Source organism: Amphibalanus amphitrite, unplaced genomic scaffold (assembly GCF_019059575.1).
Source record: "Amphibalanus amphitrite isolate SeventyFive unplaced genomic scaffold, NRLGWU_Aamphi_draft 000003F_arrow, whole genome shotgun sequence".
Lineage (NCBI taxonomy): Eukaryota > Metazoa > Arthropoda > Thecostraca > Balanomorpha > Balanidae > Amphibalanus > Amphibalanus amphitrite.
Window position 1 is genome coordinate 2,724,054 of NW_024881500.1, and position 16,477 is coordinate 2,740,530.

Genomic DNA, 16,477 nt, shown 5'->3' on the forward strand with positions numbered 1-16,477 from the left:
TAGGGCAATCGGAAACACAAATGTATTGACTTATAGAAATAAAATTGTCATTCACCTTCCAAATAACCCAACAATTTATTTGCCGTAAAAAGTGTCTGGAAATGGAAAGTTGCAAACATGATTCAGCAAGTAGGGAAACGCAGCAGCTACCTGGCGAATAATCTCAGGCTGGTTTAGTGACGAGTGCATTGCTACGGCTTGTTCCGCACCCTTCACAGATTACTATGACAAAACTACCCCTAGTATTTTGATCATCCTGAGGCTGGCTTTCACCTAATAATTTGATGAGGGTCTTCCTCGTTTCGGATTGAGGCGAAAACAAACGTCAAACAACCTTGATAGTTAATTCAGCACTTCAAAACAAAGGTACACCTAGGGTATCATTACAATACCGGATCATAACGATCTGGATAGTTCTCAGCCTGTAAGCTAACTAAGCGGTAACTAGTCAAGTGGTAGGTACCGGAAGCATTGACAACCTGGTGACTGTTTCGAGACCCTTGTTTTGACACATAGCTCGTCAATATTTTTTACAGTGTAGAAACTCCCGAGACAAGAAGTACACACTCATTAAACCCTGGTACACAGTTGAAAACATCAGAGATACACTAGAAAAGACACAAACCAAAACAGCAGCTCCCGACCGGTTCATGAGATCACAGACGCTTGAAAACATTCCACAGGGAAGGGTGGCCAACAGGGCTGCTGACTTGGGGGAGTTTGTGGTGACGTGACCACCAACAGAACAAAAATAAATGCTTACATCATTAAAGGTAGTGTGCCAGCTTTCTTGGACCGTATGGAGTTAATGGCCCAGATAAGGAGAACCGGATTTTTAGAACTTATCCATACCTTCAAAACTCATGGAAACGTCTTAAATTCTTCAAATTTTGAGTACCCCAGTGCGAAATTCGCCCCGACGGGTTGTCGGTCGTACCCCAACCACATTTCACACCACTATGAACAATAAATGCACACACTGAAATCGCTATTACCGATATGCTCATCCAATCAAGTTTCGATAAACCCGTTCATCATCATCTCCTGCGGTTTCGAACACGCCTGGTAGGTGGCTTCTGATGCTCGTCGAGGTCGGAATTTCCAAATACGCGTGGTGCGTCGGGCCGCGCGCTCTGACTTCGGCCAATAAAAATGCGTCAGCTGATCATTGTCATTTCTGCCAATTGCGTGTGGTGAAATGGGGTCATAACTTATAAGACGGCTTTTTCATATCAATTATTTTACATAAAATCATATTTCAAACCATAAATAATGTTCGACAGCCAAATAAAAGAAACAGTACCAATACGGGCTTACAGTTTAAGGCTCGACAGTGTGTTGTCTACGATTAGACAGCTGATAACTCATTCCCGTACAGTCTGTCTTAAAAGTACCGCGCAAAGTGACGGTGGATCCATCAAGCCTGACCGAGGAAGGGCCTGCTATAATTTGAAAGTCACCGAACCAATGGAGCTGGGGAATGGACGAGGATGTCCATTGCTTCGGTGACTCAAATTTGGCAGTCCTTCATCGGTCAGGCTTGATGGATCCACCGTCACTTTGCGCGGTACTTTTAAGACAGACTGTACGTCGTATGGTCGTAACACTATAATGACCTTTGCTTATTGTCACAAGTGCGCCGCATTCGCGATTGTTGCCCGACGCCTGTTTGCAGGTGAGCCCACTACAGTTGTTATACATATCTAAAAACCGATAAACTTTTAGGCGAAAAAGGCACTATTCCAGGCCCATTTTTGATTTTTTTGCGATATTAGGTAAAAACAGAAGCTTCTTATCCTAGGAAAAATAAAATGGGAAATCTTTCAAAGGTGGCACACTACCTTTAAGCACTTGGGAGCTCGGGGTCTTTTCAGATAGTAACCTAACGATTCACAGCAAATACTTGCGAGCCACGTCTCAAGTGGAAGTATGCGGCGCACACGGCTTTTTCAGTTAGTTCAATTAGTTCACGGCTTTTTCAATTAGTTCATGAAATAACGTCGAAGTTGTGTACGATAAGCATGTCTCATTCCTTCATCCCCCTGCCCGTTACACCACCTTTCGTCACCTCTGAGCACCTTTCATGACCCCATGATCCGCCACCCCTCCTCCCCCTTGTCCTCCCCCTCCTCTGTCTCCCCCTCTGCTCGTGTTGCCGCCCGCACGCGCAGTGGCGCGGCGCGGTGCCTTTGATGTCACCCGACACGGCGGCGACAGGTAGCCCAAGCGACACCCGAGCTGCCAATGGGACTATCACCATGGGAGGCCGCAGTGGGAGGGCTACTGGGGGTTCGGAAGTCTGAAGTGTACGAGTAAGGAATCAAAGTCGGCAAACATTTGAGGAATTACCGTATACCTAACCAGCGTCTTCCGGACTGTGATTAATGGTGGTTAGTGGATAAGCTACTAGTCGAGCAGGTTGCCAAATGATATAGGCAGATAAGTATAGGCAGGAAGACAATCACTTATCAATTATTCGTTGATGTAGCAAGCGGTATGAAGTTGAACTGTTCAAAATATGTGTAGCTTACTTTAAAGGGACAGTATCACCATTTTGATGAAATTTGACATTGCATAGGCCCCACCTTTCTGGTCCGGGAACTGAAGACCGATCCTCGAAGCTCCACACCGTTATCCCGCTATCGCCGCTCAAAGTACGAAAGGTGTACCACACTTTGAATCGTGCTTCACTATCTTCACTGTTTAAATGTTTGCGCCGTTTTGAATTGACCGCCAGTAATAAAACTTTTACCCTGGTCATTTCATCAAATTTTATAAAGCCAAAACGTTTTTCGCACTTATTCATCACCGTTAAATTCATTAAATAGTCGTAGGCAATTTCCGCTGTTTCCTTCGGATTCTAGCGGCTCAACAAAGGAATTCCTCCAGCTTGAATCACAATCTCCCTCCAATGTATGACGTTTATCACGTGATTGTCACGTGATATTTTCTCCCATTGTCAATTGTCACGTCCAATTGTCACTCCCTCCAATTGTCACGTTATATTTTTATAGGCAATACCTAAGGCTACCTCTCCCTAAGGACAACTCAATCAGAAGAACGACCGCGTAAGCGTAGCGTCAATAATGTATTATCTGCGCCAGTTCTGTAGTAATTTTGCATGCTTCCAAACTGGCGGCCATGCTTGTATAGTGGTGGTTCGCTCATGAAAATGAATCATGAAAATGAAATGTGGTTGCAATATTTTTCACCGAGTTCGGTCCTCAAATTATGTTTTTCTGATTCAGAAAAATAAGAAATGCTAGTAAAAAAAAATCAGCTCCATACATGGATTTTTTTTTTCGATGATACTGTCCCTTTAAGCATCGCACATTTTTTAAACCACTAAATGAAAACAATGAACAAATCATTCCGAAGTCACTTTGGTGACGAGAGTGTCGCTCACATTAAACCTGCGGCCTGCTTCCGGCTCGACTTCCGGATTGAGGTCGAAATCAGCCTCTGGCTGACTGGATCTGGCCGATAACGATCCGTTCGTGACCTCCGGTCGGGTCAGTGTCGCGCACTGCCCCGCCAGCTCACACGCCAGGGCGGACGCTTCTGCATGACGAACGTGGTGAGCCGCGCCGGGTTGGCTCTTGCCCCACTCTCCCCCACGGGCGCCCTAAACGAAGGGTATTGCACTATAACTCTTAGCATTGAGTCAGCAGGGCTGCTCAAACCAAAGAAACCAGAAAACGAAGATGAAGACACGACCCCCAGTGCAGACAAGCATCACGCTGAGGAAAGGCGTAAAGTGCAAGATAAGCAGATTGAATAGTAGAAATAGCAAGATGTGTTCAAGCAAACGAACTCAACCAAGTCTAGAAAGACATTCCAAGCCATGTCAAAGTAAGCTAAAGAAGTCTCTTACACCGTTCTAACACAAGAAGGATGATCCGAGTTCCCCCAAGGGAGGAAAAATTTCGTAGGCAGTGATCGACTGGAGCACGACCTCAGGCCGAAAGAGAAAAATTCCATTTTCTTTGTCATTATCTATTCAATATCTTTCATTGTCTAGTACAAAATGTATCAACGATGCCTGCTCACCAGGAGAAGAATATCGAACCCTGTCCAACGACAACTAATCATCAGAGGAAACCGAGGATAGCCAAAAGTACCAAAACGCTGGCAGAGCCGCCCTCCCAGCTCGGCGACCCAGCCAGCTCTGTGAAGGGCCGGCCCGACCGACCAGCTCACTCCGGCCGGCCGCAGGTCACGTGACCGGTCAGTGCCCCAGGCAAAGGTCAGCTGACTGCCCAATGCCTGCCCTCCGCCCCGCTATGCTGACCGGGACAGGGTGGCCGCTAGAGGTCCACGCGGCTGCAGTGTTCCACAGCCTTGCCGCCCCACAGCCATGGCAGTGGCACTGCCACAGACGCGCATAGCCACGACAAACTGCGGCCAGCCAGCCGTCAGTGCCTGTGGGTGTTACCCTCTTTTTTTACAAATGCCAACTATATTGTAAAAAAAAAGACAAAAAAAGCATTGCAATGTTCATCGTATTCTCAAACTCAGTGCTTGCATATTGGACATGGTTTATTCTACGCCAGCTCGATGGTCAATCGTCGTCGATTTTGCATTGCATTACGCCTGTTTGCTGGATACTATTACGTTTGTTGAGTTCTCCAAGACAATCTTGTTCAAATTTCAAGCTATGGCCTACTCTTACTTTGGACGGCGTTTTGAATGTGAAAAGCAGAAAAATGCTGCTGCGCCTGAGACTGAGGGGTGATCAATTAAGAATACATAAAGTCAGCAGAGTTATAAATTTACTGAACCCTTTTAATCTATGAAATTTATCATGAATATAAGGATTGGAAATGCATAAGGGATTGTTTCACGCGCGATAAAAGTTAGTACCGACATGAGCTTTACAGTCATGGTGTGGATTTCTCCGGAATCAGAGTCGGTCGCCGGACGGAGTCGATTTTTGGAAGCCGGAGTTGGAGTCAGAGTCGACTAGGATTCATTCAATTCGCAGCCCTGACAGTTAATGCTCATTTGTTAGAGCTTTAGTACGAGTCGACTGCGGTGGTTATTTGGTCTTGGATGTGTAAAACAAAATTTGACTTTATTTCGCTCACAAACTGGCCGCCTAAGCCATAGTTGTGACAATGCTAATTTGTTATCTGACCTGACATTTGAGCTCATCGATGATCTCAACCTCCGCAGATTGTAGTTTATTTTAACAATACAGTTCCGATGCTATGATATGTTCTACTATGTGTGAAAACTGCAGGGATGCGGAGCCGGAGTCGGAGCCGGAGCCGGAGCCGGCATATTTTGCCCGGAGCCAGAACCGGAGCCGGAGCCGTGAAACAATATAGTCCGGAGCCGGAGCCGTCAAAAAGGGGGGCGACTCCGGCTCCTTTCTTAAGAGGAAACAATTATTTACCTAGTTCGGTTTGACAGTACAAGGTGTAAAACAATGTGGTATTCAAAATAGCCTTGTTATACAAATACAGAAGCAACGTGTACGAATCCCATTGCCTTTTTTCTTCCACCCGTATTTAATTGATCGCATAGGGGATGTACTGAGTAGAAGTCGGAGCCGGAGCCGCCGGAGCCGGAGCCGGATCATTTTACTCGGAGCCGGAGCCGGAGCCGGAGTCGCCATGACATTTCACCCGGAGCCGGAGCCGGAGCCGTCTGAAATTTCCACGGCTCCGCATCCCTGGTGAAAAGGCTTTGTGAAGCCCCCGTCGATAGCGTTACGGAATAATCCCTAGTCAGACGCGGGCACCTCAGCCCGCTTCAGCCCCTTCAGCCCTAATAGTCTGCGCAGCAAGAAGTAATATAATCAGTGCTGATGTTGAATGAACCCGTCCATTAGTGACATTTTCTTGTTGAGCTACAGTTGTTCATTGTTTTTCTGCTGTATTTGCCCTAAACCATTCAATTCGGCTGGCGTTGTCCCATTACTTCGTTCTGCATACATGTTGCGCAAGAAAAAGAGAAAATGTTTTACTTTTTGCTGGTTTATTTTACATATTTACAAAAAAGCATACACACATATTACACAAGTTACGTCACGTACACAACGGAACATTTACAACATGACAAAATCACGCACATACGCCGGTCACCGAATCAGGCACCACTGCGAGATCGGCACGAGGACGTCGGACGTCTCTTCAGGGACGTCGGACATCAGAGGCTCCTCTTGGCCCAGCTGGGCCAGTACTCCGGCATCAGGATGTGCATGGTCTCGCCGACTAGGCTGTAGCACAGCTCGCAGTCGAACTGGTTGCTGCAGAACCTCCATGGATGAGTCTGGCAGGCGTAGGCCGCTGTGATGATGGTACAGACGTAGCAGCCGCACATCTCGCTGACCAAGCGGCTGTGGTCGTAGAGCAGGTGGCCCATCGCTGCGCGGGCCTCGTAGCCGTCTGTGTAGGTGTGGGCTCCCGGCTCCAGGTTGAGGAACGACATGAAGAAGTCCCGCTTCAGCTGACCGATGTAGCTCGTCTCCATGCTCTTTCAGCAGACTCTTCAACAGGGCAGTGTCTTCGGCTTCCTCTTGGTCGTGGATCTGCGTCTTTGGACAGCTGGACCGTGAATGACCAGCGACACCAAAACCTGGCATTATATACCCAGGTTTCGGACGCACTAGAGGGAGTAACGCAGTGACATCGGTCCGCCCGCTGTCTCTATACCTGACCCCCACCGGAGAAGACTTACCCTTCTAATCCCCCAGGTAACGGGTCACGAGGGCGCTATCTGGCGGTCTTAATCGGGTCTTAACCCTCGCCCGCACATGGGGGGGGGGGGTGGTTGCCACCCCCCAGGCAGTCTTTCTGCTCTGCACTCAACATTTTTATAGCTAGAAGACTGATTTTTCGTATAGCTGCTCGTCTATCCTTTCTTGATGTCCACTGCAAATTTCAAGTTTCTGTGATTTTTGGTTTCGGAGATATGACCTTGTTTTTCAGGTCATGTCATGACCCAAATGGCCAATTCTCAACATCTTGCGTTTACCATGGGCCTTGTGAGCTTTTGACACCCTGATTTCGGCCTTTTTTGCCAGTCTTACCTCCCACCTATCATGGAACATGTTTTTCGACGATGTACAGGGGTCAAGGTCAGGGTCAAGGTCAACCTAGGTCATCTAAGATAATTGCGTTTTAGGCAAGCTGAATTTACTTTTTGTGAAGTTTTTTGACTGCATTTTTGGTAAAAGCTTCTCAGATCATGATTTCATGTGATATGGACCCAAAAACAATCGGTGCACACATCAGTATACACACAGACACACACAGACATACAAACACATATAATTGACCTTGACCTAACTTGACCTGAAATGACCTCAGCAGCAAAATTCTGGTCGGATAGTGTGACAAAGAGGTTCTAGCTGGCTTGGCACCAGAAAACAGCATCGTCATCGGTATTTGATAAGCAGCGCACTTGATATCCAACGGTGACCAAAAACAGCAACATTTTTTAGTTTGACCTGACCTGGAAGGTCAATGACTGACCTGAGAAGGTAAAACTGGGTATCATTGGATTCGTCTCTTCCCAAAGAATCTTTTTGGTCTTTACTGCTAAGCTCTATCTCCAACAGGAACGAAATGGCGCGGGGGGGTGGCAACCACCCCCCCCCCCCATGTGCGTTCTAGGATGGGAAAATGGCATGTGCGGGCGAGGGTTAATCGGGTAATTTCATCAAAATGTGAGAGGTAGGGTGTTATTTCGCGATTTTTTTTTGGTCGATCTGTCGTGGAGCCATAGGCCTGAGAGCTCTTCCAGCGAAACCTTTTTTGGGTCGAAAATGGCAGAACATGACGTCATTCTGACGTCATTTGAGGCCAACCTATCGTAGCCGTTGGATTTTTTTGGTCACAATGTGTCAAATTGATGCCCAAGAGGGTCCTGAAAGTTTGGTGACGATCGGCGCAGTGGTTTTGGAGATATATTAAAAAGTCTGGAGGAGGGGGGGGGGGCAAAAATGCCCCTCTCCCACCACGGCGCGGGTTAACTGCCGAGCCGGGCTGGGAGGTGTCTGAACAGCCCCTTTAGTATTAAGGATCCTTTTTCATGCATCTTTTCTGCACCTGCTGTGAAAGTTTCGACTCTAAGGCACAATAGCAGATACAATTTGAGTCAAAAGTTACAGATGAATTTTTCGCAAAACGTCAATTTGAAGAGTTTCTGTCCTCTGGGTGCTAAGCCGTTGATCAAAGATAAAAAATGGGGCACTCAATGTGATGAATGTTAAGGGGCTATTGAATTTGCTTTTGCGCAGCGCTGTAGTTTTATTTGTTCTCGAGCTACGTGTCGATTGCTGTTGGAATAGGCGAAATTGGGCTTTGATGACCTCTGGTGACATCACCCCGGACCTGACTTGGAATCGTGACTAGAATACTATCCTCATGATTTTCGACTCCCTTCCGAACGCCACACATCGCGTATTACTATACGTGGAAGGGGCTGAGTTTGACGGTGGTGTTCAAACACCCCGGCGCCGGTTAGGTGTGATAACAATCTTACGAGGGCGGCTGCCTGTGACGTCATGAGAACCGCGGACAGCAATACCCTCATCTGGTACCAAGGTGTCCCCTATAATCCTCTTATCCCTGCTAGAGTTACATGATTTAGTGGAACATATCATTTCAGGAGAGTGAAAGGTCAGGTGGGACCTTTCACAGCTCCTAGCGGGGGTCCGTCTGCTAATTGAGGGTACCACGTCTGCCGCTGAGGAATGAATGTAGACGCAATATAGGTAGAGACACGGGGATTACGCGGCTGGTTAATCACGAGGGAATTACAAGGGTATCCTTAGTCAGAGATCAGAGTCATTAATACCAAAACAGACTGACATTTATGTAGGTAGTGCCAACTGGTAGTTTTCTCCTTGCCAAAGTGCCGGTCAACATTCAGATGAGGCTGTCATTTAGACGTCGTATTGCGTTTCTTTCATTGTGTAATGCCATCAGGAATGGAGCAGCATCCAGTATCCAGATAACACTGTTTAATAATGTAATTTGGAACATCAACATTCTCTTTGCTAATGTAATCTGTTACATTTTATGAAGCACTTTGAATGGCGTTCGAGCGTTAAATTAAAATTTAGCCCAACAGACATTATAAAATAGCATAATAGGGAATAAAATGTGCTGGTATTTATTGACTTGTCCAGTAACTAGCCTGCGCATGACTGTAGTATATTCTTTACCGCGAAGGCTGTAAGGGACTCTTCAGAACTCACCTCCTTTTACCTTAGAAACTCCGCGCCCGATTTTCAAAATTCACTCAGCATTTGATAGCCCTGCAAAAACTGTCGAAAGCAAACTAATCATAGGGTCACCGGTGACATCACAGGTCGGGTTTAATGAAAAGGTGTCAGCACTACAGGGTTGCGGAGTCAGAGTCCGAGTCAGAGTCGGAAGTCTATTTTAGAAAACGGAGACGCGGTCGGAGTCGGAGTCACCGAAAATCCATCGACTCCGCGGCCCTGGTCAACAGTTAGGAATGTTCACAATGCGGGCTCAAGAAGTAACCAATTACCACTAAATAAACAATATCGAGCTCATGTCTAGTTTAGTCCACACAATCATGAAGGTATGCTGAGCATTTTCTGTGGGTATCGAGAGTATAATAGGCATTTTCAGGTCAAAGCTAGGTCAGATTAGGTCACAAAGGGCTGCGAAACTTATGCTTGCGTAAGGTCACGGTGCATATGTTTTATGTTTGGTTTGTGCTATATCAAGTCGAAAATACTTTCACAATCGGTTCAGAATTATTTTCAGCTGGTTAGCGCTAGCAGCAAAACTCAAATTGCAAGTATTCTGCAGCAGAAAAGTACTTATCAGATATCTTTCGAGCTCAGGATCACGATGGTTTTGCATATTTTGGTGTATCGGTATCCTAAAGGTATACTGAGCATTTCATTTGAAGTGTTAATGATCAGTAATATTTGCAAGACATCGGGCGTTTTTTTTTTTAAAGAGTAGCTCATCGGCATGTGTCCTACGTATTACATATGAAAATTGCAAATGCGACATAGAAGTTTGATAGCGCTGTGCACGCAATGTCATTTTATGCAAGTGGTTCGTGCTTATAGTTCAAAAACTAGCGATTGCCGTAAGCATATTTCCCATACATGCAACATTGCACGTTTAAATCGAGAAAGCCAGGCATTAAAATGGCACGTGCATTATACTGCACTTTTGAAACATACGAGAAGTCAATGCTGATTGGTTTCCGAGACATGCAGGAAAATATGTTTTCCTGCACCTTTCGACGTTTTCCTGCACCCCTCGACGTTTTCCTGCACCTCTCAAATGTATGACGTCATTATGAATGACGTCACATCATAAAGTTGAAGGGCGTCATTTTGCTCCTTATAACTTCATTTTATCTATCGTCCATTTTATTTGATTGGCTTATGATATACCTACCTACATTGTGTTTGATGCAAGGATTTTATTATTTGTCATGAATAAAGTGAAACATCACCATATAAAACTTAAACTTTGACGCTATTTCGCAACAAACCAAAGCCACGAAAGACTCAACAAGGTTGAAATTGGGGCGTTTTGGTTCCTCCAAAAAATTTGCAACGCTCCCATGCTACGCATGTATGGGAAAGGGGAATATTTGTTTCTGGTCCCTAAAAAGCTGTTTCTGGCACCTAATTGCTGATCAGCCCCAAAATGCTTATTCGACCCTAATATCTGAATCTGGCACCTAATTGCTTCCACACAGCCTAAAGTTGCCAGATCGCCTAGTTGAACTCCGTATTTGCTGTTTGCTGATTCAGCACCAAAACCAAAACATCCAGCACCTATTTTATTCCACGTTTGCCTACCTAATTCGCGTAACTTTCCTGATTTTATGTATCCTAACAACATGAACGTTGCATTCGGTGATGTCAAGTGCCATTTTCGCCAGTGGAGATAATGATTAATGCCATTTCTAGCCAAAAGAGAATCACTAGCCAGCTATGGTGCAGAATAGCAAGACGCTCCTATACCAGCCCGCTATGTAGAGACTAGAGATTATTGCACCCTCAGCCATTTTAACGTGAAAAGTTTGGATCCGTCACTTCCAGCCAGGCTCTCAGGTCATAAACTGGAGTAAAGCAAAATGTCAACTCTGAACATACATGCCACGCAACCGGCCCTCTTTTCAATATTATTAGCTTTCTGCAATCATCGTCTGACTCCATCTCGATCAAACGCAGCATCCGGTTTCTACAGGGGCGTTTGACTGACCGGCCACACAATAACCAAAAACAAAATCAAAGCTTCATGCACACATATGACATAAGTAAGAAACGGATGAAAAAGGCACAACCACGGCACACAACTCTGCGCGGCAAACAACGGACAATGTCCCACGCAAGATCCCGCGTTTCTTCAGCGGCCTTGAACGGAATGAAAACATTACATTTCTTTTTTTGAGCTATTTGATGACGTCAAAAAATACAATACCCGTTTTAATGGTCAAAATCGAGACAATTACTCACAAAAATGTTTCCCTTTAAGCATTACAAATAAATACTTTTGAATATTTAAATGGCATTGTTTTTTTCAAACAAATCAATATTATTTGCTTACTTAAACGTCATATACAATGCTGAGATCACTACGGGGCTGTCTTAGAGTGTAGCTGCACTGGCAACCTTTAGGCTAGACTCCAGGGGTCATTATACCAGAACAACATGATTCTACCAGCCAGTAGTTAATTTTTCTACTAGATTGGTGCTACGCTCAGCATTTAGGTGCCAGATTCAGAAAAAAGAGTAAGGCGTACCGATGAATAGGTGCCAGAAACAGCTAATTAAGGTCATTTTCCATGATTGGTGCTGGTATCTACCAAATAGGTGCTGAGGACCAATTTTGGGGCGAGCCAGCTTTTAGGTGCCAGAAATAGCTTTTCTGGGACGCAATTAAATGGCGTCCTATGGGAAATAGCTTCCTGCCCTGAGCTGAGAGAATTTAATGTTGTCACCAGTTGTCACCTCGTATTTTAATCGAAAGTACCTCGGGCCTACCGGCCCTCGGTACTTTCAATTAAAAAACTCGGTGACACCATTAAATTTTCCCAGCCCCGGGCAGGAATGTAGGTATTGTCTTGCATCAAAATCGGCCGAGCATGACGTCACTCTGATGTCTTTTCTGGGCGGCATATGGTAGCTATGATAATTTCCTTGGGATTGAAGATGTTAAATTGATATAGTCGACGGTACTTATATTTCGGTGTTCATACGTTGAGTGGTCTTGAAGATGTTGCAGAAAAACCGAAGAGGGGCCGTAGGACACTGTATCCGAAGGTTGGGACTTTTCAATTAGACAATCACTATTCTTTAGAATTGTGATTTTCTATTGAAAATCCCAACCTGAGCTACCTCTCTAGGGGGGTGTTTAGCGTTTCTGCCGCGATTTAGGACATCTTGATACCCTCGAAAACGGCTCGTTAGATTTTCTTGCCATTTTCAGCGTTTGGTCCCCTATGGGGGAGCTACCGGCTGGTACCGGTTGCTTGAAATATAATTAACCCGTTTTGGGGTAATCGGCACGTGCATTTTCCCATAGGGTTAACATGGGGAAAAATTGAAAATGCGATTTGCGCAAAATCTGTTCAGTAATATTTGTCCACATTTTTAGGGTCAGTTCTTTGGCTGGCACCTCACCTTCTGGGGGTAATTATTTAAAATATAAATGACAAAATTTCGGGTAATCGACGCCGACAGTTACCCCATGTTGAGCCTATGGCATTTTCGAAAAATTATTTTCAAATCGATTTTGCCAAAAATTTCCACGTTAGATTTTGAAAATGTTCGAATATGTTGTGTCCCGGGGTGTCGGCTACCACGTGGTATGGGTCAGATATGGGGCGATTGAAAAGCACGTGCCACGTGCAAACGTGTTTGATGGGGTAACCTCGTGGTAAATGCGACATTGGCCAACTGGGGGTCCTATGGCGTGGAAACCACTCCACCTAGCGACACCAAATCAGTGCAGCCGGTGAGCAGATGAGTCCAGCTTGTCGCACTAGTGGTCACGTGGCCCACGTGCTATTGCACGTGCCGTGGCACGGGGTCAATTTTGGTGCTTAAATATACTAGCATTGTGAAATGCAAGGAATGGGGGAAATAGCCGTCAGGCCGTCAGGTTTTATGATAGGGTCGATCTGAAAACGGGTATAGGCACAGAATGAAGGGGGCTAAAAAACTGCTATCTCGGATTTTTTGTAAAATGAAAAATTCAAAATTCTGGGGAAATTATATATTCAAAGGTGAAATTTCCCTAAATTTTCCCGTTTTTCGAGTTTAGCCGTCCACTGTTCAGAGACGGTGACACCGGCCGGGGTCATCTTTTACATGCTGATGGCCACGTCGATGGGTCATCACGTGGCGTGAGCGGTGAAGCTATCAGAGGTCCGGCACGTGCCACGTGGCCACGTGTTTGAGTCGCGTACCTCCCAGATTATCGTGTGTTTGCCGATTTGTGGCCTTATAGCACGAAAACAGCACAAGCCAGGAACACTGAAATGGTGCAATCAGTGAGGGGACAAGTCCTGCTTACACCACCGGCGGTCACATGGCACACGTGCAAATTTGGGCACCTCCTTTGCGGAGATATCTTACAGTGAAATATTCAAATGTGCATAACATTGTCAGTTTAAGTCCGATTAGGCTAGAATTTGGTGGGTGGATGAAATGTTAAGCGACAGGAACAAATGCGCCACGTTTGACTCAGTGCGCCACGTTTGTCTCAAAGCGCCATTTTTGCCGCAAATCGCAGAATGTGCGTATCTTTGTCGAACATTGGACGATTAGGATGCGCTGTAATTAAGGGATGGCTGCTTAAACGGCAGATATGAATGCACCACATTTGCCGCAGAGCGCCATATTTGTCTTAATGCGTCAGTCATTGACCTCTATAATACCTAATAGAGGTCAATAGAGGTCAATGGCGTCAGTGTTTGCGTTTAACGGACGGCGGTCGTTTTTTTGTGGCGGTGTTTGCGTTTTTCCGGTGTTAGGCGGTGGGCGGCCGTTTTTGCGTTTTTTTGCGGTGTTTGCGTTTGGCGGCGGGCGGCCGTTTTTTTGCGGCGTTTTGCGGTTGGCGGCGGGCGTTGCGGGCGTTTTTTTGCGGCGGTGTTTGCGTTTTTTGCGGTTTTTGTGTTTGGCGGCGGGCGGGCGGGCGATGCGGGTGTTTTTGCGGTGTTTGCGTTTGGCGGCGGGCGGCCGTTTTTGCGGCGGTGTGTGGCGGTTGGCCGTTTCTTTTGCGGCGTTTTGCGGTTTGCGGCGGGCGGCTTTCTGCAGCGTTTTGCGGTCGCCGGCGGCCGGCCGTTATTTGCGGTGTTGCGGTTTGCGGCGGGCGGTCGTTTTTTGCGGCGTTTCGCGGTTGGCGGCGGGCGATGCGGTTTTTTTTGCGGCGGCGGGGTTTGCGTTTTTTTGCGGTTTTCGCGTTTTGCGGCGGACGGGCGTTTTTTGGCGTTTGGGGTGCGTGCGATGCGGGCGGTTTTGATTTTTTTGCTGCGTTTTTTGAGTTTTTTTTTGCGGTTTTCGCGGGCGATTTTTTTGCGGCATTTGCGTTGGCGTTTTGGCGTCCGTTTTGCGCGTTTTGCGGTGTTTGCGTTTGGCGGCGGGCGGGCGGTTTTTCACAATTCAAGTCCCAACCTTCGGATCCGCAGTGCTGTTCGACAAGCGCTGCCCGGGCCTACAATGGTACATGAGTCATTCTTAGTCATGAGTGGGTTCACAAAGGTGGAGTTGACAGAAATGGTGTAGGAAGATTCGCACCTAGACATTATGAAGGTTATGTAATGTCGATTTCAGCCCTGCATTTTCCCCCAGACCCAATAACGACCGCCAGATGGAGCCCTCGTAACCCGTTACCTGGGGGATTATAAGGGTAAGTCTTTTCCGGTGGGGGTCAGGTATAGAGGCAGCGGGCGGTCTGATGTCACTGCGCTACTCTCTATAGTGCGTCCAAAACCTGGGTATATAATGCCAGGTTTTGGTGTCGCTGGTCATTCACGCTCTAGCTGTCCAAGGACGCAGATCCACGACCAAGAGGAAGCCGAAGACACTAAGAAGCCGAAGAAGCCGCTGGAAAGAGCATGGAGCTTAACTGCTACAACCAGCTGAAGGGCGACTTCTTCAAGTGGCTCATAAACGCGGTGCCGTTAGCCCACACCTACACGGACCGGCACGAGGCCCGCAAGGCGATGGGCCACCTGCTCTACGACCACAGTTGCATGGTCAGCGAGATATGCAGCTGCTACGTGTGCACAGTCATCACGGCGGCCTACGACTGCGAGTCTCACCAGTGGAGGTTCTGCAGCAACCAGTTCGACTGCATGCTGTGCTATAACCTGGTCGGAGAGACCATGCACATCCTGCTGCCGGAGTACTGGCCCCACTGGGCCAAGAAGAGCGTCTGAAGTTCGACGTCCGACGACTGAGGAGACGTCCGACGTCCTCCTGCCGATCTCGAAGTGGTGCGTTGTTCAGTGACCGCGTGGGTGCGTGATTTTGTATTGTATGAAGTTTCTGTCGATGTATGTGACGTTATTTGTGCCTGTGTATGCTTTTCGTGTAAATATGTACAATAAACCGCAAAAAGTAAATACGATCTCTTTTACTCGCGAAACGACGAGCACGAACGAAACGATGAATGGCACGAGAGCTGATACGTGACGAGCTGGTACAGATGAGGCGGGGAAAAACAACGGAAAAACAAGCAACAACTGCAGCTAGGAGCACATCACTAAATAAATAGAGGGGGGCTTACATTTAATGCTATTGCTTCTGCTTGAGCCTGCTCAGATCCTTCAGCATTCGATGCAATAATCTTTCATAGCTCAACAAACAAGATTTTTAGGAAGCAGGCTGTAAACCCGCACTTGAATGGTAGTTTTTTTTTCGAGGCGAATGACGAAAGTTCCTCATATATAGTCGGTTCATGCACAAAGCAGAGCATTTCAAAGTACATAATTGAAATGCTGTCGAAGTAAATTTTATTTTGTGGAGCTGAATGACGTTACCAGTTAGATAAATCCTTTACATTTGACATGTTAACCCTCGCTGGCACAGGCCATTTTGCGTCCTTCGACGGTTATAGGGGGGGGGGGGGGGGGACGACCCCCTTCGCGTTTGGCCCCTAATTGAGCTAGAGCCTCGCAGAAAAAACATCGTGTAGGCCGTCACAAGACGAAGCCAACGGTACCCGGTTTTAAGGTCATTGGTCAAATGGTGACCTCTGAGGTCAGGTCAATGTCCCAAAAGTCGGGAAAATCGAGACCTGTTAGAACGTCGTAAAGTGTGGCTAGTATGGGTTTTCGGGGTGCTGATCACGAATATCATGTTGGTTTTATCACAGATGTTGCCTTCATGCATTTAGGCCAGGTCGGGTCAGGTCAGGTCAAGCAGTAGGGGGTCCTGCCGGAATTTGATCCGAAACGATCAAATTTGCCCATTCTAAAATTCGCAGTAGGTGTCAACCGCATCTGACAGCTC